This window comes from Thermobia domestica, chromosome 17 (assembly GCF_964235325.1).
Source record: "Thermobia domestica chromosome 17, izTheDome1.hap1.1, whole genome shotgun sequence".
Classification (NCBI taxonomy): domain Eukaryota; kingdom Metazoa; phylum Arthropoda; class Insecta; order Zygentoma; family Lepismatidae; genus Thermobia; species Thermobia domestica.
Window position 1 is genome coordinate 145473619 of NC_137470.1, and position 25110 is coordinate 145498728.

Here is a 25110-nt window from a genome sequence, read left to right on the forward strand (position 1 = left end):
CCATATATAAGATTTCTCTACTGTACATTTTCAGCACATGTAGCTCCAATAGTGCAACACTATACCACTACACTTCACTGTTATCTTTAGTGGTAATAGTGCATTTTAAATATATGCACACCTGTGTATGGTGCTATTTCACACAAAATATTTTATGCTGAGTTGGCAACACTGCTTCACCTATGGCAACACTGTTTGTAGTTATTGATAACGCATTTTGTTCTTATTATATTGTGCACTTTTCTTTTGATTGCTTTAACGGTTTTCAAGATATTTACTTTAAACGTACACTCATGTCCAAAATGATTGTCGCATATCTGTAATTTTCTTGTAAGAATATAATTTGATAATGATCTTGCAGGGCACTTTTAATACATATGCTATGTGTATAATCGGGAAATTTATATTTCTGGTAAATTTCGTAGGAAAGGAATTATAAATACGAAAATTAGAATGAGTAAAACAAAATGTTGCTAATGAACAAGAAAGTTTTATTTTCGTTTTATTGTTCTTATTTATTACTCTTTTGACATGAAATTTGCCACATACATATCTTTGCTAATTATAGGGGCTACACATGCTAACATTGTAAAACGTACCAGGTGAATTCGTTATCAAATTATATTCCTACAACAAAAAAAATTATAGACATGCGACAATAATTTTGGACATGAGTGTACATAATTCCATTATATAATTTTTTTGGATATTCAAATTTTGAAGCCCAGTAGCTCCTATTCTTCTGGCCCATAGCCCTTAAATTTTGCTCATGTTCATTTCTCATGATGTTCTATCAGATGTGCTATGCGGCAATCAGATTTTAGCGACAACTTATGGGACCCTCCCGTGTGAGGGGGAGATTTATTATTTTCCATAAGCCCACTCTCTTCCCGTGCGAAAACAGGCGTTTTTTTTTTTTTTTGTTTTTTTTTTTGCTAGTATGTCATAAAAATATTGTTTCGTGTTAAATGTTCATTTCACTAGGTACCGCTATCAGTAAAACTTGTATGGTCATGAAGCATGATTTCATTGTTGTGTCTAATACATGACTTACATGTTTGCATCTCTCGCAAATTAGTTCCTTAACATCATTCTTTCTTTGTGACCTCACAGAATTTATCTGTGGACTTTCCAAAAGTTTGTCTATATATTTTTAACCTGTATGCAGTAAGATAACGGCAAAGATATATTGATATATTTCATAAGTCCCTTTATCTTAATTTGTACGGGAAAAGATTTTAATGTAAGAATTTCTGCTCAATTTTTATGTGGATTTCTTAAAGTCAACGAGCACGAGACGATACTCAATTCCTTTGTCACTGTCAACTCAGCTTGAAAACGAATAGTGTAGCAAAAAACCGTAATCAGAGTATTTACATTTGGAAGGAAGAGAGTAGCAGAATTTAAATTGCACTTGTTTTAAATTTTTCTTCAGAAGCAAATGAGAGAATAAGTGAAAAATACGTTGGCTTCTTACAATTTCATATGTGGAGAAAAGGGTACTGCAGTGATGATTTTAGGAATGACCTTTAGGGTATTTTTCCCCTGAGGCAAATCTTTAACCGTGTTCAACTAGGGTTACAAGAATTTTCGCAGCACTCCATTTACTCTCTGTGTCGTGAAATTTGTCTGAAATTATCACTGTGGTACTGTTATATCGTTCAGTGTAAATATTTAGAAAAAATAAAATAAACCAGTTGAGAATACTCCAAGAGCATTGCCACAACGAACTTAAATAGAATGGAGAAATGGAGCGGGTAGGATAGCTGTCATTGTTCCTAGATGTAAAAGTAAATCTTTTTATCCGCACCTTTTTCTCTTTCTCGCAAAAAATAGCAAAATATCATCTCTCTATGACTCACAATTCTCGAGATATGGCTGCTAAAATATCTAGAAATTCGAACTTTTTTCGCCAATATCTGGGGAATGGTGACCAGTTGGACAGTAAAGAGTTAATCAGTGACCACCGGTTACTATTTGGTACCAAAATATTTACCATCCTCTTAGGCATTGACCAACACGAATATGATCTCTGTGTGACTTACGGTTCCCTAGGTTTGGCTATTTAAATCTCCCAAAATCGAAACTATCTTTTGGCCAATATCACGCGAACTATAATAAGTCGTAGAGAGATGATATTGGTGTTAATCAATCCCTAATAGAATGTTAAACATTTTCGTACCGATATTAATTGATAGGCACTATCCAACTGGCCACTGACCAAACCAGTGACCACTGGTTACTGTTTGGTACTAAAATATTTACTATCCTTTTAGGTATTGATCAACATCAATATAATCTCTCTACAATTTATGGTTCCCGAGCTATGACTCCTTAAATATTTAGAAATTGGCTATTTTTTGGCCAATATCACGGGAACGGTAAGTCATAGAGAGATGATATTGGTGTTAATCAATACATAAGGAGATGGTAAAGATTTTGGTACCGATATTAATTGGTGGCCATTGGCCAAACCAGTGGTCAGTTGGACAGGGCCACCAGTTACGTTTGATACCAAAATATTCACCATCCTTTCAGGTATTGATAAACTCAAATATGATCTCTCTATGGCTTACGGTTCCCGGCATACAGCTCCTTAAATCTCTGGAAATCGGCCATTTTTTGGCCAATATCTTGGGAACAGTAAGAGTGAGGCGAAAAATTTTACCACTTTCTTAGATAGTTTTTGATGCTATATCGAATGCAGTGTTCAAAATTTAAAAAATCGCAAATAACAGACATACGGACAGACAGACATGGAGAATTCAGTAACGAACTTTTTAAGATCGTTGAGTGGAAAAATTTCAATTTTTCAATAAGTTCCTAATTACATATCGGTTTGCGTTAACGCAACAAAAAGTTGCGTTTTGATTTGTGGTATTTGAGATCACATACTGATTTTGCGATATGATGTTAGTAAGAAATTAGGTGTTTTGTAATCATCTATCCTCCACAGTTTTCCCCCCATATTCACTACCACAAATTTATAAAGAAATGTCTTGCGTTTCGATGTGGACGACAAATTTTACTAAGACTGTGACCGAATGAGGATCCTAATTGTGCTTTTAAACTTAAACATAAATTAGAACTTTTTTGACACGCTACTTTATTGGCTCAGATTTAGACGGAAAAACGGATAATCAAATTGATCACGTTTTAGTAGATAGAAGAAGGCAATCTATCATAATTGATGTCCGGTCGTTTAGAGGGGCTGATTGTGACACTGACCACTACCTGGCAGCAGCGATAATACGAGAGAGATTATCGTTGAATAAATGTAATATTCATTGTCCGAAAACGGAGAGATTCAATTTAAAGAAATTAGAAGAGAGGAATACCAGATTGAAGTTTCGAATAGATTCTCGGTTTTAGAAGATTCGGAGTGCACTAGTGTTGAGGATACCTGGATTGAAATTAGAGATAGCATTAAAATTTCAGCAAAAGAAAAATTGGGACACGCGGAAATACGTAGGAACAAACCATGGTTCGACCAGGAATGCATAAAACTAGCAGAGAAGAGAAAACAGGCAAAATTACGCTGGCTACAAAATCCGAATGAAATAACTACACAAAATTTAGCAGATAGCAGGCGGGAAACTTTCAAAACTTTTAGAACAAAGAAACGCGATTTTCTGAAAGCTAAAATTAAGGAACTTGAAGATAATAGTAAAAATAAAAACATCCGGGACATGTATAAGGGGATCAGCGAATTTAAGAAAGGCTTTCAACCTCGTGCTTATGTATTTAAAAAAATCTGACGGTACAGTACTCACTGATACGGATAGCATCTTAAATAGATGGAAAGACTTCTTTGACGATTTGCTTAACACACAACCAAAAACTAGTGTGCGTGGAGAAAATGAGATACACACCGCAGAACCGTATATTCCAGAACCCAACCGAATAGAAGTAGAAACCGCTATAAAGAAATTAAAGAAACACAAGTCTCCGGGGGTAGATGAAATTCCGGCTGAGTCAATTTTTGCTGGAGGCGAAAAATTGTGAAACAAGATACACAAACTCATTCTCCTTATCTGGAAGAAGGAAGAATTGCCACAAGAGTGGAAAGAATCAATCATTGTTCCAATTCACAAGAAAGGTGACAAAACTTACTGTAAGAATTATCGAGGCATTTCTCTTCTGTCAACATCCTATAAAATCCTTTCAAATATTCTATTAGCAAGATTGACCCTATACGCAGATTAAATTATTGGATATTATCAGTGCGGATTTAGACGAAATCGATCAACTATCGACGAAATATTTACCATTCGCCAAATACTCGAAAAAAGTGGGAATACAATACCCCGGTATATCAACTATTTATTGATTTTAGAAAGACGTACGACTCGGTTAAGAGAGAAACATTATACAACGTTCTTACAGAACTTGGAATACCAAGAAAGCTAATTAGATTAATTAAGATATGTTTAAAGGAATCCCAAAGTAAAGTCCGGGTAGGAAAATTTTTGTCCACGAGCTTTCACGTCGAAACTAGCCTGAAACAAGGAGATGTGTTGTCACCATTATTATTTAACTTTGTTCTGGAATACACTATAAGGAAAATCAAAGATAGCAACCAAGGCCTAGAGTGGAACGGTATTCACCAGGTTATGGCATATGCTGATGATGTAAATTTAATAGGGGATGATAAGAGAATAATAGAAAGAAATGCAGAGATCTTATTAAACGCTTGCAGGGACATGGGTTTAGAAGTAAATGGATAGAAAACTAAATACATGGAAATGCGTCGGGACCGTAATACAGCAAATTATAGATGCGTTAAAATATTAAATAATACTTTTGATAAAGTGGATAGTTTCAAATATCTAGGATCAATATTAAGAGAGGAATATCATATTCACGAAGAAATTAAATGTCGACTAAAAGCAGGGAATTCGTGTTACTATTCGGTTCAAAATCTCTTGTCGTCGCGAATTCTGTCGAGGAATTTGAAGCTGTGAGGGAAGAACATAGATTGAAAGTATTTGAGAACAAGATCCTGAGACGAATATTCGGACCCAATAGAAACGGGAATGGGGAATGGCGGAAACTTCATAACGAGGAACTACATAATTTATATGGTTTACCCAACATTGTTAGGGTCGTCAAGTCTAGGAGGCTTAGGTGGGCGGGTCATGTAGCTAGAATGGAAGAAAGTAGAAACGCTTTCAAAGTCTTGACTGGAAGACCAATCGGAAAATGACCATTAGGAAGACCTAGGCGCAGATGAGAGGACAATATTAAGATGGATCTCGCAGAGATTGGAATACAAAGTAGAAACTGGATGCAGTTAGCTAAGGATAGAAGTCAGTGGAGAGCTTTTTTGAACGCGGCATTGAACCTCCGGGTTCCAAAGCCCATAGAGTGAGGTAGTTAGAGTTATGTTGACAGTCTACCATTTTCGCTCTTCTCATCGGTTTATTTGTGAACAGCAAAATGGTAGTTCTCCAAACGTCGCAAGCAAGCCGTACGTACCGTTAGATAACGCACATCAAATCAGTGTTGCCAGCTTGAGCTACATTTAGCGGATTGGGCGACTTTTTAAGTACTCTCGCTACCAAAATTTCAAATTTTCCGACAAGCTACTTTTTGGGCTACTTTTAATTATCTACAGGCTATAACTTTGAAGAACACGCTACTTTCTTATTTTCATATATGAAATCACAAATTATTAGTTTCATATAGTACAATAAAATTTTTGTTTATTGACTATTCTATTTACTATGAACAAAAGCTTTACTAAAACTAACATATTAGTTAAGTGTTTAATTCTTGTTTTGGTACTTTTTAATTTCCAGATCTCACAATACTAGACTTTTGTTGAGTTTGAGCTGTTGCAGTATCACTGACCGTTTTGCTGTCTCGGTTAATGTCAAGGCCTAATAGTTGTATAGAGCTACGTAAACGTGAAAATCGGAAATTTAATTGGTAATGTATTATCCATATTGACATAATGGGTGGAGTTAGAATAAAAACTTTCAAAATTCATGGCTCCCAGAAAAAATAATTTTGCAAAATGAATTAAGGAAATAAGAAATAACAGTTTAAAGGCAAACTGTAAACGCTGTATATTTCAGAGCTCACAAAACTATCTTAAGGAAAACATGTCTCCTTGGAAATCAGAAAGGGCGTCTATTTATACTACCACCGTCTACTCAGTTCATTGTACACTGCAGTTCACTGATCCTGATGTAATATGGAGTTTGCCCTAACATAATACCGACTACAGTTTGAAACTGTGATCGCCCCTTGACCGTTGCCAATCCTGACATTGACATATTTCTAACTTCAAATGTTTCCATTAAATCTATAAGTATATTTATATATACGATTAGTGATCGTGTCTTTACAAGGAAAAATCATTTTTGTGTTTGGGCTACAAATAGTTCAGATAGTCCGCTACTTTTCGAACACTACTTAGCTACTTTTTTAATCTTGAGATCTGGCAACTCTGCATCTATGAGATATAGACTGTGACTCTGACTACATTTAAAGTTACAAGCATGGAGATAGAAGTTGTTCTGTCGTTTTGTAAGAAGAAAGACGCTGTATTTCTATGGAAGTCAAAGGACTTACATACATGACACTGAGCTTAGTAAACACGCTAATAGTTTAGTACTCATTCAACATTCTGATGGCTTCTTGTGTGTTTTCGCTCTAGTAGCGAGGGATTCCTTTGAAGCAGTCGACGGATACACATCCAAATCTGGAGGGTGAAAGGTGAATCTGCTCCCCGTTATCCTGGTGGATAACAAGGAAGAACTAGCGTAAATGACAACTGTACTCGGAAGGATTTAGAAGTGCTACCAAGTAGAATATCCCGTGGTTAATCTTCCGCAAATGGCTACCTCTGGATTAGATACATATGAACCTGTTTTCAACTCTGTATTGTTATTTATTTGTTAGTTTAATATACCTCACCAATAACCCTCTTTCATTTTTATCGTTCATTCTTAACAGTGAATCACAAATATTTCTAATTTTCGTGCTATCTTTGCCCTTCGCTAGATATGTACGTATTCCTCTGTACTTTATTACTTCGCAAAACTAGTACCTTGCAGCTGTTAAGTGGTTAAGTATAATATAAATAAGACTTTTGGAGGTGGGATTTGGGGGACGGAGCCCTCTATCCTAATATGCATAAAATATGAACTTTTCTTAGCATGAAATGCATTCTCACTGTCTTAGGAAGTGTTCCTTAAGGGAAAGGTTGCATTAATGGGCGCACATTGACTTCAGGACTGATTACAATTACAGCATGTGCACATATGGCATAAAAAGCAGTGCATAAACAATGAATTAACTTGTGCTAGGTGGCAACTAACAGACGCACAAATGCTATTTAACCGAATCAGGGCAGGGGCCCAAGCCGGTAGCAAGGTGATGTGTCCGTAAAAAACACGCGCGCTAGCGACAGTGAGTATGCTCATACAAGGATAATACAAAAACACTGCACGGCATACAACACATGCTTTGTGTGTGACACAACTTTGCGATACTTCATACATGCCTTCACATAGCACTTCACTTCATGTCTCCTTATAGAGTAGTATGTGCTAAAGAACACACTTTTCATTTCATATTTTTGCCTTATTTATTTATTTTGCATTCAAGAGACCAGTGTTGTACATTTGTACATGCTGTATAGAACATGCCAAATCATATGCTCTATATAATAAACTACTACAATAGTTTCTTATACATCATACTAGTCTTGCAACATGATATGTATTTATACGTAGATATACCACACCTTATCTATTCATCTACCAGGTTTTATTCATAGTGCGAAAATCTGTAGTTTTGTGTGTGTGGTGTGGTATATATATACACCTTATGCTATCTTCATTTAGTATTTAGTAAACTTGTATTGAAGATATTTGATTATAATAGTATATAAATAAGAATAACTACTCATGTAATAATAAAATAAATATGAATGTTTGAACATTTGGTAGTGCCAGTATCCCCTATCATAAAAAAAAAAAATCACTTGATAATACTTTTCGCGTTCTCTTCCGTCGTTCTACCTTTCTGTAGTTACATCGTCGGCAAATTTTTACTTTGACTCAAACAGTGACTTCAACCGATTCATCTGATCCGGTTCCCGGAGCAGTTTAGGAATCATTCCTAAACTGCTCCCGGAACCGGATCAGATGAATCGCTTACAGTTACTAACAGAGTGAAAGTAATGTACGATGTTAAGAATTATACTGTAAGTACAAGGGCCAAAATGTTACTAAACATCAATTCAGGTGAAGCGGTGACTATCAATTTTGAGATCTAAATGGGGGGCTGCCGCCCCCCAAACCTCCCGCTCAAGTACCATAAAAACATCCAAAACAACAATAAATAATCAAACCACTACTATAAACCTAATTTAGAAGCGGAAAACAAATCAAGAATAAAATTAATATAAATTAAAAAAATGAAAACACTCACCATTAATGATAGACATATCCAGCATGCCGTAAAAATTGAAAATATCGCTCTCCAAGTGACAAACTATCAGCAAATTTACGACGCCACAAGTACCAAGCAAAATGCAACATAAGGTTTTCTGAACCATGAGTTGAGACTAAATTTCGTTTAAGATGCGACCACAAATTTTCAATATTCTGAGTATTAGCACCCGTATTAGGATCCGCAAAATTTAGGGAATGATTCACAGTTAAATGATGCCACTTCTGTTTATCCAAAGTGCTATATCCCTTCCAGCAATCAGTAATTATAATAGATCCCGGATGAACATGTGATGATATAATATGAAATAAAGTTTCCGCAGAACGCGAATTACATTGACATTCACTCAAAAATATATCTCCAGTCTCTCTACATATCTCACCAACAATCCAATGTTGCTGACGTCTCATACGCCCAACATTAAACTTACGGCGGCCAAACAACGATTCGTCCACCTCTACATGTAAACCATCCCCACCTATTAAACCACCTGATTCTCTAACTAAAGTTTCTAAGCACACTTCGCGACAAAACGTCAGCCAATCACAGACAGTTTTACTACTTAAGGTTTTCGCTATACCAGAACACTCATGAATAATGAACTCATAATTGCTGATTCCACACACGAAAAAATAAGATAGCAAGAACACTTGTGCAATACTCAAGTTCACACTACTGAAAAATGTTCCTTCCCGCACAGGCGTCGATTTATTAAACCGAGCACATTTGCTATTATTACAAACAAGAAAAACCAATAAACGCCCACTTCTCCCATACTTCGGAAGTAACTTCAGCCTTCGACCACAATCATCACATGTTTTCTCTAACTCAATTAAACCACATAATGCCGCAAAGCGATATGAGTTAATATCCGAATCTAATACAAACTTATTTAAAAACGACAAGTTCAAATTCTTTGTATTAAATTCATGAAACGGTTTCTCAATCGCATTTGCTAACTCGATCGTCGCCATGAAACTAAAATTCAATTACGTGCTCCCCGCATGCCACCAGCAATAGCACACACATACAAGCAGACAGAACATGTGACATCACACTAACAAACTACCATATGACTGTACAGAGACACCTAGTGGGAAAAATATGAACTAAGACGTCACACCAAAGGCACGAACAGTTCCAGGAAGTGACTGAACCTATACGAACCGATTAAAGTCACAGTTTGAGTCAAAGTAAAGACTTGCCACATCGTCTACTCGATTCTTTTCTGTGTGTGTGTACGATAACTTCTTTTCATAATTTGGTTTACTAACGGTACTGCTAATTTTGCCTGATCCTTTACCGTAACTTTATCATAATCTGCTGTCACATTGCTACTATCATCTTCTTTTTGGTTTAAACCATTTGACCTCTATACTAAACTAATTCTATCGACATAATCTAATCCTACACGAATACAGTGTGCATTTACGTTGAACTGAATATCAAGGCTCTTGTTTGCGATATTTCTACTGTCAAGCACTACAGGAGCTACACCTTTGTTATTTTCTATTGAGACTTGTCATGCTAGTGCTATAGGATCCCTCTTTGGCTGCTGTTTAACTAGATTACACAGACTGCCAGAATTGTTCTACCTTTCCCGTTGAAATGCAACCCATGTTTGATATGATACTCTCGTGGACTGTTGCTAATATCTAACACTTTAATATTTTTGAAGTGTTTACACATTTTTATTATTTCCTTATTGGTGTTCTGTACTTTATTCACAATTGATGATCCAATCAGGTCATGTCTGTGAGGCATAAGTGCTCACTATGACATTTGTGTGCATTAGGTTGGGTAATGTTTTTCTTCAGGGTGGATTGATTTAAATCACTTGATTTTTTAAATAAAAATCGTTGATTTAAATCGAATTCCGAAATAAATTAATTTAAAGAGAAATAAGTAAAATTCCGTTTCTGTTCTGTTATTTCGATTATGGAAGTTAATAATCATAATATATACAATGAAACTCAAATGTACAGTATAGTATGAAAACAAGTGTCATGCAGAGGATGATTAGGGAAAATTCCGTTTTCATCAGGTAACGGAACAATCCTGCTTTCTTCTTTTCGTAACATTGGGTTTGGGTTTTAAAATCGTTAACTATTCCAACGAAGAAATCACCATCGACATTTAAGACGAATTTTTTTTTTTTTTTTTTTTTTTTTTTTTTTACTTCTCTGTCTGTTTGTCCCCAGATAATAGGGCGTATTTTGAGGGGTCCTATCCCCTCTCCATTTTTTTTTTTTTGTTTTGTTTTGTTAATTTTATAACTTTAGGTGAAATTTATGTATATCATGCCGCAATCTAGTTTTGAGTTTTTAAAAATAGGCCCCTGCCAAATATCAGTAACTTTTATGAAAAAAAGTCATTTTGCTAAATGTTGCTGTACTTTTTCCTTAATGTTTAACCTTTTAAATTATATCACCTATTTTTAGGTGATAGCGTAGAATCTTCATTATTCGATTAAAAAAGTACCAATAAGGCTTTTTACTTCGTTTTATTCTAAACTGGAGGCATTTTTTAGAACACGTTACATATGCTTTCACGCCTTTCTGCGTTGATTCATAGTGTGTGATGACGACGTAAATTTAAAAAGATATTTTTAGTTATGCGTATTATTATTATTGGCGGGTTACATTTTGCATTCAGAAGACTGAAATTTTGCACACACGTTCAGTGCACCCCTTAATAATTTTCAGATCTCTGCGTGGAAACAGCGGGGTCCAGAGGGGCAAAAATGTTTTTGAAAAAGGATATTTTTAAAAACTAGCCTTGTTCGTGATTTTCCCGCCTCAGATGCAGACATATGAATGGTACCGTTTGAAAGACTGTTCTATTGTGAAGGAAATGATGTACGTACTATGCTCCTAAGATAAATAGGGATGTCTCAGGAAACTGTTACCTGAGATCCTGTTTTATACAAGAATCTAGAGCAGCGTTTCCCAACCGGTGTGCCGCGGCACACTGGTGTGCCGCGAGGAAATCGAAACAAAATTATTAAATCTATAGCAACCAAATTGCAAGACATAGGAAAAAATGTATATTTTTGTATGTCACATTACTATGAATTTCTACCATGGAAAAAATTACTGTAATTGTAAGATATTATTCTATATCTATTACTGTGTACCAGACAGTATTTCGGCTCGTACAGATTTCCACGGTTAGCTGCTACGTTACGCTTCAATTGAGAGTAATACTAACACCGAGAAATGGAAGCACCTGTACGGTACGCGTCAAGTGAACGTTCGTAGAACACTCATTCGCACGTGAATGACAGTAACATTTTGTGTTTTGACTTCGACGCATCGCAAGCTTGTGTGATTGCAATAATATGCACCGGTTTTGGTTAAAACAACAGAGTTAAAAGTACATTTGTTTGTTCGTTCGTTATTTAGTGATCTTCGTTCTTAGTGAAAGGTAGGATACAGTTTTCGAAAAAGAAAGCTTATTTTTAAAAATCTTGTATCCTATATTTCATTGCAATTGTTTTCTGTTTTAAAATTAGAATAAAAAATAAGCATAATGAATTAGCATAGAGGAAAACCAGTGATCGAGCTTTCATCTCTGTGAGAAAGAGATCAGTAATCAGAGAAAAAAATTACCATGGTATTTTATATTTGCAAATAATAACAATAATATCTATGAGTGTGCCGCGAGAATTCAAGTTACACCCGTAGTGTGCCGCAAGTTGAAAAAGGTTGGGAAACGCTGATCTAGAGTATTTGGGGAATATTATTTTTCGCGGGCTTACTTTTGCACCTACAAGATTGAAATTTTGCACGTTTACTCAGTTCACCCCTCAGTATTTTTCAGATTTGTTTCAGATCTCTGCCTTAAAACAGGGGGAGGGGTCCACAGAGGTAAATATTAAAAAAAAAAAAAGTTTTTAACAGAAAATTCCTCTTTTCGTGATTTACCCGCCCCAGATACATGATGGAGACATTTGAAGGGTACCGTTTGAAAATTTGTTTTATTCTGAAGAGAATAATGTGCAAATCATGATCCTAGGATAAATAGGGATGTCTGAGGAAATTTTTATATTACATCCGGGTCATCTGGGGCATTGTGGGAATGTTCTTAGCTCATTGTTAAATAGTTTCCTCATCCTTACTACTCAAGATAGATGCTTGAAATTTTGTATACACATTTAGTACACCCCTTAGTATTTCCCACTTGATTTTGAGATCTGTGCATTAACAGGGGAATCCGGAGGGGATCAAAATGTGAAAAAAGAAGTAAAAGAAAAAAATTGTCGATTACTCTCAAAATTTCCCACTTCAGGGACATGATAGGGAAATGTGAATGTTACCGTTTCAAAAGCTGTTATATTCTAAAGAGAGTGATGAATGTACCATGATCCTAGGATAAATAGGGATGATGCTGTAGCTGCTTGACTGAAAGTCTATAATTTACCTTTAAAAAGAGCCATAATTTAAAAGGGTTAAGAAACAAGGGTTAAGAAACAAGGATTGATATAGGTTAACGATTGGGGATGATTTAAAATTCAACCCCAATACTTCCACTTAAATGGCATAATTAGCATTTAATACTAATTCTTTTTCTTCAGTTCGCGACTTGTATTATACAAGAAGAAAGATTTGATTTAAATCAAAAAAATCAACAAAAACGATTTTAAAAAAAAAATCATGATTTTTTCCCACCCTGTTTTTCTTAAGACTTCAACTACACTTGGGTCAGTTTTTGTAACGTCATTTGTGCTACCTATTATGATGACACTATCATTTTTTGTCATAACTTTATCGTTCGTTACTGGTTTAGTTATTTCACAAAGTCCTGCACCTGGTATCACAATCCCTACAATTGACATACTTGCACTACTGCGTTTCATTCTTTCAGCAATACCTTTTCCATGACTATCTCCGAGAAGTAGAATATTCCCTTGCACATGAATATTTGGACCCTTAACTTTTGAATCACAGTCTTCAACTTGTTTTACCGTTTTATACAAGTGGTTTTGATTTATTTTGCATTGGTATACCGTTTATCACATTCCTTGACTCGCGCTCTATAATAATTTGCCCTGATGTTAACTCACTTGTTAGTAGTAGTACTCAGTATCTGAAACCTATTTGTTACCTCAATATCTGTAGCTAATGCTTGCTGCTTTTATGCACTTGTTCTTTTTCTTTACAGTTGTACAATTGCTAGTTTTATCCCACCCCTGTTGATTTACTGGGTGAATTTTCACAGCATCATTATACAATTTCTGTCTGTATTGTGGATTGTTTTTACTTTCTTTTCCTTGCACTTCTTGCACTAGGCTGACGTTTGCGATTTGCAGCAATTTTGTACTAAGTTCTGTGTTTTAATTTTTTAGTGCATTTAACCCAGATTGCAGTTCCTGCATATCTTCTGTTAGAAGTTTTAAACTTGCTTCTACACTTTTGATATCTCAATCACAGTTGACCTTTGTTGATGCATTACCGTCCTTTTTTTCCATAGCATGATTGGGGACCTGAAGAGTTTTTAGCTTTGATTTATTTATGAATGTGTCTCTGCTTCTCATTTTATTTTCACACGCATCAGAGTAATCTATAATACTGTTGACATTGTTTTTTGCCCCACAATTGGACAACTTAACATCTTTACGTAAATTTGCTTCCACTGTGATTTTTGTATACAACCTCTAGCCGCCATATTTGTTACCTTATTATACATGTAACAGGTAAGATCCCGATATTTTTTGCTTACTTGTCTAATCCTAATCTGAAATCAAGTAACTTATTTCTTATCAGTATTTTGCATATTTATGACCCATAAATTGGAATAGTACCCATTTAGTTAAGATGCAGCTTTCCTCTTATTAGTTCCCGCTGTACATTTCTGTTTGTCCCACCGTTATTGTAGCGCACACGCCCTAGATTATATCATAAGACTCTACATTATTGTGCTGTGTTGCCTTTTTACTTAATATTGCATCAATACGCGAACTCATATAGTCCAGAATTTAACTTATTTTTCTCCTTATTTAATCACCCTACACTGATCAACTTTATTACCTTTTTTGTTTCTCTCGTGATGACATTTCATCTGGTTCTGATCATTTCTCCGTAAATTCTGTATTTCCAGACCGCTTATCTGTGGTAGTTAACTCGGCCCTGTATATAAATCATCATGCAAAACTGGTAAAGTTGTGGACATTGCATTTTTATGGCTAATGGAAAAGACTGCCTACCAGAAATTGGTAGAATACCGTCTAAAACTATTTTCACGGGATGAAGTGAAGTAGTTTCATCTGAAAAACTCGATTCTAAAACAAGGACAACTTGAAGTGTTGTGTCATTTTGTGAAAGAGCTAACTTAATTTTCACACTGGTGATGTTTCAAATTTAAAATTTGGACAAGATGCGGTGACAGTCTGGCGACTTCGTAATTTGGTAACTGTTCCAATGATCACATCAGATTCATCTTCCATGTAGTTAATAAAACTTACGGTTAGTGGTACGGTATTTGTTTTTGTTGTTGACTGTATTACATGAATTTGTTATAATGTTGAATGAATTGCAAATCTGACTAAGGTTCATGAATTAAGGAAACTGAAATGTTTAGTCGTTCTGTGCAATGGCTAACTTAATTTTAAAATTTGGCCAAGAAGAGGTGACTTTGTTAGTTGGAACTGTTCCGATGATCAACAATAGAAGATTCGTGTCACATGTAGTTAGTGTATTTTCTGTGATTGAATGTATTAGGTGAATTGAAAGAAGTATGACAAGGTTTTGTGGCTTGAGGAGACTGTGAAATGTGTTATTCTGTAAAACGGCTAACTTAATTTTCAGTCTGACAGCGTTCAAATTCAAGATTTGAGCAAGGAAAGGAGAGTGTTTGGAAACTTCGTTGCTTGGAACTATTCCGATGATCCCATCAAGATATTCAACTCACATGCGGTTAGTATGTTGTGTTATTCTGTGAAACAGCTAACTGTATTTTCTTGTCGGGTAGTGTTTAAATTGAAGATTTGGCCAAGTTTGGAGAGTATCATTTGAAACTGTTGTGACCATAATCGGCAAATTTATCTCACATGTATTAGCAAATCTATGGGTAGTGTTTTTTGTTGTTGAATGTACTAGATGAAGTTGATATGTTGAATAAATTGAAAAAAAAAAAAAAAAAAAAAAAAAAAAAACGGACTAGGTTCGTGAAAAGTACAACTAGTTTGTTGACCGTTCTGAGGAAACTGAAGTTACCTTTCTGGTTACTTTTCTTTTTCTTTCTTTCAATATTATGTGTATTTCTTTTTGCATGAATAAAATATGTTTAAATTGTTAATGTGTTGTTTAATTGAAAAATCACAATTTTTATTTGTTGAAATATTAAAAAAGTTTTTGCCATGCATGTACCTAAGTCCGAACTTTTCTTAAGCATGTACACTCATGTCCAAAATTATTGTCGCATGTCTATAAATATGTTGTTGTAGGAATATAATTTGATAACGAATTCGCCCGTTATTTCTTATAATGTTAGTATGTGTATAATCGGCAAAGACATGTATGTGGAAAATTTCATGTCAACATAGCAGTAAATAAGAACAATAAAACTTTCTTGTCTATTTAGGAACATTTTGTTTTACTTATTCTAATTTTTGTATTTATAATTATTTTCCTATGAAATTTACCACAAATATACATTTTCTGATTATACACATAGTGTCAGTAATAAAAGTATCCTGCAAAATTATTATCAAATTATATTCTTACAAGAAGACAGTTATAGATATGCGACAATCATTTTGGACATGGGTGTACATGAAATCAGGAGCTTAGGTGAGAAACAAAATTATTTTTAAGAAGAGTGAACGTAAAATCTAAGGACGTGAACACTCTACAAAACAACTTTAGCGTAGTCCAGTTCCTAGATTTCGTCAAAGTGAAAGTGATATTTGTAAAAATCTTATACATAGTTGAAAAAATTAACAATTTTTTTTTTTCTGAAGCTCCGATTTTAAGCGGACTCATATATGGACGCTTCTCTCTCAACGAAGCGTTCACCTCCGGTGCTTGGGGTCCTTGGTTCGATCCCAGCTCGCGCCGTGTGGACTTTGTGGTGGACAAACACCGTGCTTGTGTGTTTTCTCGGGGTTCTCCCCTTTCCTCCCACTTCTTTCATTCCACCATTTTCATTCATTTCTCATCTTCAAAGTCTCCTTTAGCCTAACCGCATAAGCGTGGGACGTAAAACTTAAGGATTTCATTTCACTTCTAATATTGTAATGTCCATACTGAGAAATCTTTGAGAAAGAAGGACAGATACTTTCACTTGAAGTATACTTGGTAGGTAGTGGAAACTTTTGAAGGAAGTCACATTGGTAAAAATTACCATTTTATCCCCAGAAACTAAATAAAGAAACCTTGCGTAATGTTGTAATTCTTGTACACAAGGAATAGTACATTAACAAAATTTTCTTCCCGTTAGTTGCGATAAAATTGTAATTTTTACCGCTGAGACTTATTATCAAGAGCCGCCACTGGAATTAGAATCATATATATATATATATATATATGATATGTACGCAAAATCAACCAAGATTATCTTTTTAGACTTTAGATTAAATACAGTCAACTGTACATCCATTGAATGCAGTTAGTGATCATTAGAGACGAAACTTTTCCACAAATGCGATATGTGCAAAACGTTAAAAAAGAAAAAAAAACGCGTATTATGTTTCAGAAAACCTCAAACTTTTCGTTTCAGAGCCAGAAATCACGTTTAAATTATCGTGAAATTCGGCATTACTTGCGATAAATGCGAATAAAAGCGAAAATGTGGAATTATTGCTAATAATAACTAAAAAGCGCATTTCCAATATTATTTAACTTAAAAATCGTCACGTTTTACCGAAAACGTACACGACGCTAAATTAAGTTCTTCATACAATTCGTAAGCTCGTGTGGCTTGATGTCACTTTCTGGGATTTTCAATGCCTCTTTGTGTGTCACTAAGGCCAGCCGGGACCCTTATGCTCACCTTATTTCGGGAAAACGAAAACTTGCAAAATAAATTAGAGTTAGCTCAAGCAGGAAAATTTGGGTCTACTACTGCAGAGTTTATTAAAAAGGGTAGTGATTCTCATCAGGAACTGAAGTTGAAATAAACTTGAAAACTGCGTTTCAAAAGTAGTAAACAAAACTTGAAAACTGTGTATTAATGAAGCTGCAAAACTACACGCTAGTAAATGACGACAATTCTGTGTAGACAGTACGAAAAACTGCGACTTATTTGATCCATAAACTGTTTCGCTTCATGAAGATGTAGACATCAACAAAACAGAACTGTTGTTTAAATCGTTGACTGTGTTTTGTGGTGAAAGTGTTCACGATCTGTTGGTTGTTTACGGTGAATTTAAAAGTAAGGTTATTGAAGTTCTGAACAGTAAGGATAAGGAAGTTGACATTGTATCATTGTTAAACAGTTTAAAAGTTAATCACAGGTCGTTTGCTGTCAGCTCGTAACGTTCAATATGTTTGCCAGTCTCGAGTGTTGATGCCGAGAGATTCTTTTCTAAGTATAATATGATTGTTACTGACAGAAGAACAAACTTAAAAGAAGAATTGGAAATGTCTTGCTGCATGTTATCCTTGAGCTACGGATGAGGTTAGAGGAAGTGTTTAAATTTTTTGCATTATTTCAGTAAATACATTAGAATGTGCACCTAATCAAGGTATGTCCTCATTTTTATATTAGATACACCTTACTACCAAAAATGTACTGTTTACAAGTACCATATTTAAAAAAAAAAAAAAAAAACTTGTGCTACATTTAAAAAAATAAATACGAAAATTGTGATAATTAATTCTACAAAATGTCAAAATATTTGCGAAAAAGTTTCGTCTCTAATGATCACACATGCAGAACAATCTTGTATTACAAATGTAGTTAATATCAAGTTAGTTTTATTTACTTATGTAAGGTTACGACTTCTGAGTAACATAAGTTGTTTGAAACAAAATATTTGACATGATTTACATAAAACTAAGATCTCAATTTGATTTGAAATTTATATTTAAATGTGACAAAGAAAATGTCTATGGAAATCGTTACTTCCATACTTGTTAGTGCTTTTTATGCATTAAAGTTTTTTTTTTAATGTAATAATATTTAATACTATTTGTGGTTTCCGGTATCGCTTCCTTCACTTCAGTGCAGGTGAAATAAGATTTTATTGTGATTTTATATACTGGTGTACAAATTAATTGCATCTTAAACTCTTTGGATTTTCAGGGCCGCGGTGGCTCAGTGGTAGAGCGTTCACCTCTCGTGCATGGGGTCCTTGGTTCGATCCCAGCTCGTGTCAAGTGCACTTTGTGGTGGACAAGCACCTTGTGCGTGGGTTTTCTCGGGGTTCTCCCGTTTCCTCCACTTTCTTCATTCCACCATTTCATTCATTTCTCATCAACACCGTCTCCTTTAGCCTTGCCGGCATAAGCGTGGGATGTAAAACATTTTTTTATTAGCTTTAGCAGAAAAATGCTTAAGATTCTTCACTATGTTTCCCTCAGTTTTATTTATTTTATGTAGTATCCTGTGACAATATTTAAAAAAAAAAAGTGTTAAGTAGACAAACTGTTACTTGCATGATTTTTCATCTAACCCAGAAATCTGAGTACTGCCAGACAACTAGATTATATCAAATGGCTAATTAGTGTGCACACAGATTTCTGACCTATAAGAAGTGACATGGAAAAAGTGTTCACTTACTAGTATTTTCTAGATAATATCTGGCCTACTTTCAAAATTTTTCATATTCTTAAGTTATTCAATAAAGTTCAAAAAAATTAAGGACAGCACAACGAGTACACTTATGGAATAACGAATGATACACTGTTTCAAATGTAACACCTTCGCTTTAAAACTTTTAGGTTATATCAAAATAGTGGGCAAGCACACACTGTACATATATTTTCTTGCTATTGAACATACTTCGATTTATTTTCTTGCAGCCTATTGCATTTATTTGTTCATTTAAAACCAATACCAACGGTCTTACCTTGCATCATGCCAGAGGCGGATCCAGGTCTGACTTCTAAAGGGGGGGGGGTGTAATACTGCTACTTACAGCGACTTTTAAGAGCTCCAAACTCTGGGATGGGTTTTATTTATACATAAAATAAAAAAAAATCATCTTCTGGGGGGAAGCGATCGCTCCCCTGGATCCGCCACTGTATCATGGATGTTTGTGCTTCGCTCGGGAGGATCCTTAGCATATCTGTCCAGTTTAGATTCAGATTGTACCGATAAAAGTGCCACAGCGCCTTAAAACCGTCTGAATGAAGAACAAAAATCTGTAATGCAAGGTACGAATGTAAATATTTGAGTTATGTATCCCATAGCATCTATCAAGCACTTATATGGCGAGGTACGAGCTATACAAATTTGAAAATGGGGTGAAATGCGTTTCCCTGTAAACAAGATAACTTTTTACCTATAACAGCTAGGGGAATCAGATATGGTATATAGGTACCTTCGGTCAATACCGAAATCCAATAACCGAACCAGCCACCTAGGGTCACTCTCAAGGTTAAAAGGTCAAATTGAAGACTGTGGCAAAAACCCGTCAAGTCCAGAAAGTGAAAGTGTAAAAGAGAGAGCTTCGCAAGGGTTTCTCGTCATCCGATTTTCTTCAAACTTGGCACATGTATACTAGACCGAAAATAAATCGACATTAATTTTTTGTTTCTTTCGGAAAATAGATTAAGGGGGCAAAGGGCCTCTTTTCAAAAAAAGGTCCTCGTGATTAAAAGGGCCACGTTAAAGAAACGAAACTCTGCTGATGCAAAGATGACGCAAAGTAGGAAATACGAGTTTTGTCGCTTTTGCGAGAAAAGGGTTGTAGGGGGGCAATGGCCCCTTCGAAATTACAAATTACTCCGCACAATCCTTACGGAAATTGGAAATGAAATCTTTACGTCCCACGCTTATGCCGGTTAGGCTAAATGAGACGGTGATGATGAGAGATGAATGAAATGGTGGAATGAAGAAAGTCGGAGGAAACGGGAGAACCCCGGGAAAACCCACGAGCACGGTGTTTGTCCACTACAAAGTCCACACGGCGCGAGCTGGGATCGAACCAGGGACCCCAAGCACCGGAGGTGAACAATCTACCACTGAACCGCCGCGCCCTCAAGAAATTGGATTTCAATAGAAATGCTTCAAACCGTGATATGTCGTAGATACGGTGTTCCTAAGAAAAAGTCTCAACGGGCACAACCACAAATCAGTGACGTTTGGCCACTACGAGGCCAGTTTTTTGGAAGCAACCGAAGATAGTGATGTTTTGTATTTCGGTGAAAATGACTGAAACTGTGGTATGTTGTAGATATTGTGATCCTGAGAAAAAGTCTTAATGGGCATAACCACCAATCACTGATCGTTTGGCCACTAGAGGCCACTTTTCTGAAAGCAACCGAAGATAGCATGGGCGCCCACAGAGGGGGCAATTGCCCTCTCTGGATTTTCGAAAATAGTTAACATTTATAGGCTCTTCTGGCGACAATAGTATACTTGTAAAATCAAGATTCACTAAATGATTTAGAGTAACAAAACTTAGTCAAATACATCCCTAAGATTTTAATCTACTTCTCTCCCACATGTGATGTTTCAGGGTTTTTTTTTTTTTTTTTTTTTTTTTTTTTTTTTTTTTTTTTTTTTTTTTTTTTTAGTAATAATTATATTCAGCCTGATGCTGCATGGAATGCTAAGTATTTTGAATGATGATATCCGTCAGTTGAATTGAAAATATAATTTCGCTCTTTGTTGTTTCTTTTGCTGACGTGGTGCTGATAACAATGAAGTTTTGTTTTGTTGGGTTTCATTCTATCAATTTTGTGTGTGTGTCTGTCTGTCTGTCTGTGTCTCTGTCTGTCTTGCCTTCCCTTCCCTTGGAAAATATCCTGCAGGCGCCCATGGAACATAGTGATATTCTGGAACTCGATTAAAATGACTGAAACTGTGATATGTTGTAGATGTTGTGATCCTGAGAAAAAGTCTCAATAGGCACAACCACCAATCACTGACTGTTTGGCCACTACAGTGTCGCTTTTTTGGAAACAGTAGCTAGCGATATTCTGGATTTCGGTGTGATTGCTTGAAACCGTGATATGTTGTAAATATTGTGACCTTGAGGAAAAGTCGTAATTGGCACAACTACCACTCACTGACTGACTGGCCACTACGAGGCCATTTTTTTAAAGCAACCGAAGATAGTGATGTTTTGTATTTTGGTGAAAATGACTGAAACTGTGATATTGTAGATATTGTTATCCTGAGAAAAAATCTCAATGGACACAACCACAAATCATTAATCTTTGGCCACTAGAGGGCTACTTTCTTGAAAACAGCCGAATATAACAATATTCTGGATTTCGGTAAGATTTAGTAAAACTCAGATATGTTGAAGATCTTATCATGAGAAAAAGTCTTAATGGACACAACCATCGTATTATTACCGTTTGGCCATACGACTGTTAACTCTGGAAAATAATAATAATAAAAAACAGCTCCCTCTCAAAATTCCCTATGGTATAGGCCTGAGTGTGAAATATCTCTGTTGGGACCCATTCATGGGAAGGAAATGTACTATCGTGAACAAAAGTGCACTAACACCTGTATTCTGCATATCCTTAGTACAATCACTAATAAGCTTAATAGATTTTTATGCTATAAATGAGAAAATGAACTCGGCATTGATCATTTTATTGTATTTAACAGTAACTACCACTTCTTTAAAGTCAATGAAACACATGAACAAAAGTATATTAATTTTTACGTGACAATTTTACATTTGGAAAATGAAATTTGTTCTTTAAACTTATACTTCAACTACAGGAAATTGCTTTAAGAAATCCTTTTTCACTCAATAAATATATAAAATTCAAGCGAATTTCAAAATTTCCCTGATAGAGTCCCTGCCGCCTTTAAAATTATCTAAACACATGAACAAAATATATTGATCGTTGATAGATGGTGAAAGGTGACAGTTTTGAATTTACAGAATGAAAGTTACTTTTTAAATCTACACTTCGAACTACTATCCATTTCATAAAGCTAGGCCCCTGACTTGTCGGTGCTGCCGTGACGTCCAGTCAAAACTTATATTACATTGTCGTACCTCTAGAGATGCAAGGGCTCGGAAAAAAACCGGCTTTTTTGGAAAAAAACTCGGTTTTTTCTGCTTTGCTTTTTTGCTTGGGAAATTTTGGGCTTTTTTCAAAATACTGCTTTAAATTGATAAAACAGACTTTGTATCGCTTCTCTATAACACAAAAAATCATTTAATTAGTGGTTGATGCTGATAATAATATAAAACATCGAAAATAAACTATGAATTTCGAAAAGATATTTCAAACAATTTTTTTTCAACATATTTACATTATGAATTCCACAGGATTAACCAATGTATATAATAAGAATTTTTTAACCTCCTATATACAAAAGTAAGCAGAGTTGGCAAGAACCGTGGTTGTTTTTGAAAATGCCAAAAACCCGTTTTTGGGGGGATGTTTAAACCAGGCTATTTTGGTTTAAACCAGGCTTTTTTGATTTAGATTTTTTGCTTTATGTATTTATATTACATATTCACAGAAATAAGTTTGTTTCGCCTTGGTGTTATTATGCAACAGCGGGGTTATGCCGGAAGAACTCCCATAAGCTTAAAGAAGTCCGGTCAGTAAATTTCTTAAATTGAGAATCTCCTGCCCTAGCCATTGGGAAAATCCTGTCATTACTTCAATGTAAGACAATAACCGGAAAATCCTCTTATTGCTTTGCATGTAAAATTTAAAGATCAACGTATCATAATCAGTACGCTAAAACTGAGGTATTAAATTACAAATTTAGTACGTAGATATCATTGAAAGTCCAATCCAAGCTAATGTTGGAAGCTACGTAGGCAATCGATAAATTTTGCCAATTTCTATCAATATATTTAAGCAATCTTGTCTTCTTTATAAAACAACACGCATTTAGGCATGCAGAAATATACAATTTGGTTTGTTTCGCATATTTAGGCTTAACATCCTTACGAAATACGAGGTTATCAAGGAGAAGACTTTCGCTTAAACTGACATCCGAACCGCTACTTGGGTTACGCATGAAAGAAGGTTTGTGGTCCGACCGAGAATTGAACATGGGACAACTTGATTAAAAGGTGAAAGGGAAATAAAACTATTGCAGGTGGTTTGATATCTGGAAACGTCAGCATGAAGTTCACACGATTCGCATTTTTCATTCTTTTTATTTTTGTGGTTTAAACCAGTTATTAAAAAAAAAAAAAAAAAAGTTGGTGTAAACCAGCCAACCCTAAAAGTAAACACTTCTTTTTAAAGAATACACAAATAACTAGCAAAATAGTATGTAGTATTTTTACTTCAAAATATTCCATACCCTCTTTTTGAAACAAAATAAAATTAATATAAAACATAAGAGAAATACTTAGATTTATATGACACACTTAAAGGCTGCACATCTAGAGCTTTTGGTTCTGTATATTCTTGAAATTCTACAGTTAAGTTCTATAGAACCACCATCACAGTTTACCCAATCCTCAAGTTTTCTGAATTTTTAACAAGAGGGATTCAACATATCATTACGAAACTCCCCCCCCCCCCGCAAAAAAAGGACTACGGAATATATTTAAGTTAAGCTTACAACTGCACAACAAACATGACTGAGTGATTAGCTTTTGCGCTTGTATCGGGAAGTCCGGGATTCAACCAGCATTCGACCATTCTGACAAAGCTTTTCTTCATTCCCTCTCTGAATGTAGAAATAGTGCGTGTACTGTGAGTTGGGCGACTTCCTTTCTTATTGTTTTTAAATCGTTATTATTACTAATTACCAGCAGTGATGGTTTTGCGAAGGTTAGGGGGGCGGTCTTTCGGACTGAAGCCCATTCCTTAAAGTTACGGAATGCAACAAACGAAATATCTATTATTTATGCCTTTACTCATAAACTTTAAGATCCCGTCAAATAAAAATTACAAATGTTTAAAAAAACTAAACATTAGTAAGAAAAACCCTTCCCAAAATACTTTTCTAAATCCGCCACTGATTCTCAGTATAAAATGATTTTTAAAGTTGTATCCGGAAGATTATTGCTAAACATATAACCGAAACGAAATATTAGTTATGCCTGTACTCATAAACTTTAAGCACCTCCCAAATAAAATTAGGACTTGTTAGGAAACGAAACAAAAAAAAAAAAAAACCCTCCTAAAGTACTTTTCTAAATCCGCTACTGATTATTTGTATAAAGTGGTATTCAAGGTTGTGTCCGGAAAATTATTGCTAAATCACTTCACAGCTACAGTATAACAGAAATGTGGAAGTACGGTTTGACGGCTATATTTAAAAAAAAAAAAAAAAAAAAAAAAAAACGTATGCTTTTACGGATAAATAGAAAAACGGGCAAGTTTAACTTTTGCGCTAGAAGCTAGGGTACTAAAAGCTCTTAGGAATGAAACACGGATGACAAACTAAAGAAGAAAAAAGATGTCGATAACTCAAAAGTTAAAATAAAGTTAAATAGCCTTTAAAATTACCCTCAAATACTACATTCTTCATGTTAGCTTTAATTCGTAAAACATGTGCTCCATCCATCTTGATAGTGAATTTCAGAGCGAA

General features: G+C 35.1%; 1 long non-coding RNA gene across 1 annotated transcript; it reads left to right on the forward strand.

The window, feature by feature from the left end:
• Nucleotides 1-6237: 6237 nt before the first annotated feature.
• LOC145674388 (uncharacterized) lies at nucleotides 6238-15762 on the forward strand. The gene is made up of 2 exons (XR_014128918.1): nucleotides 6238-14161; nucleotides 14566-15762. It is a non-coding gene; the product is annotated as an uncharacterized LOC145674388 (long non-coding RNA).
• Nucleotides 15763-25110: the final 9348 nt, after the last annotated feature.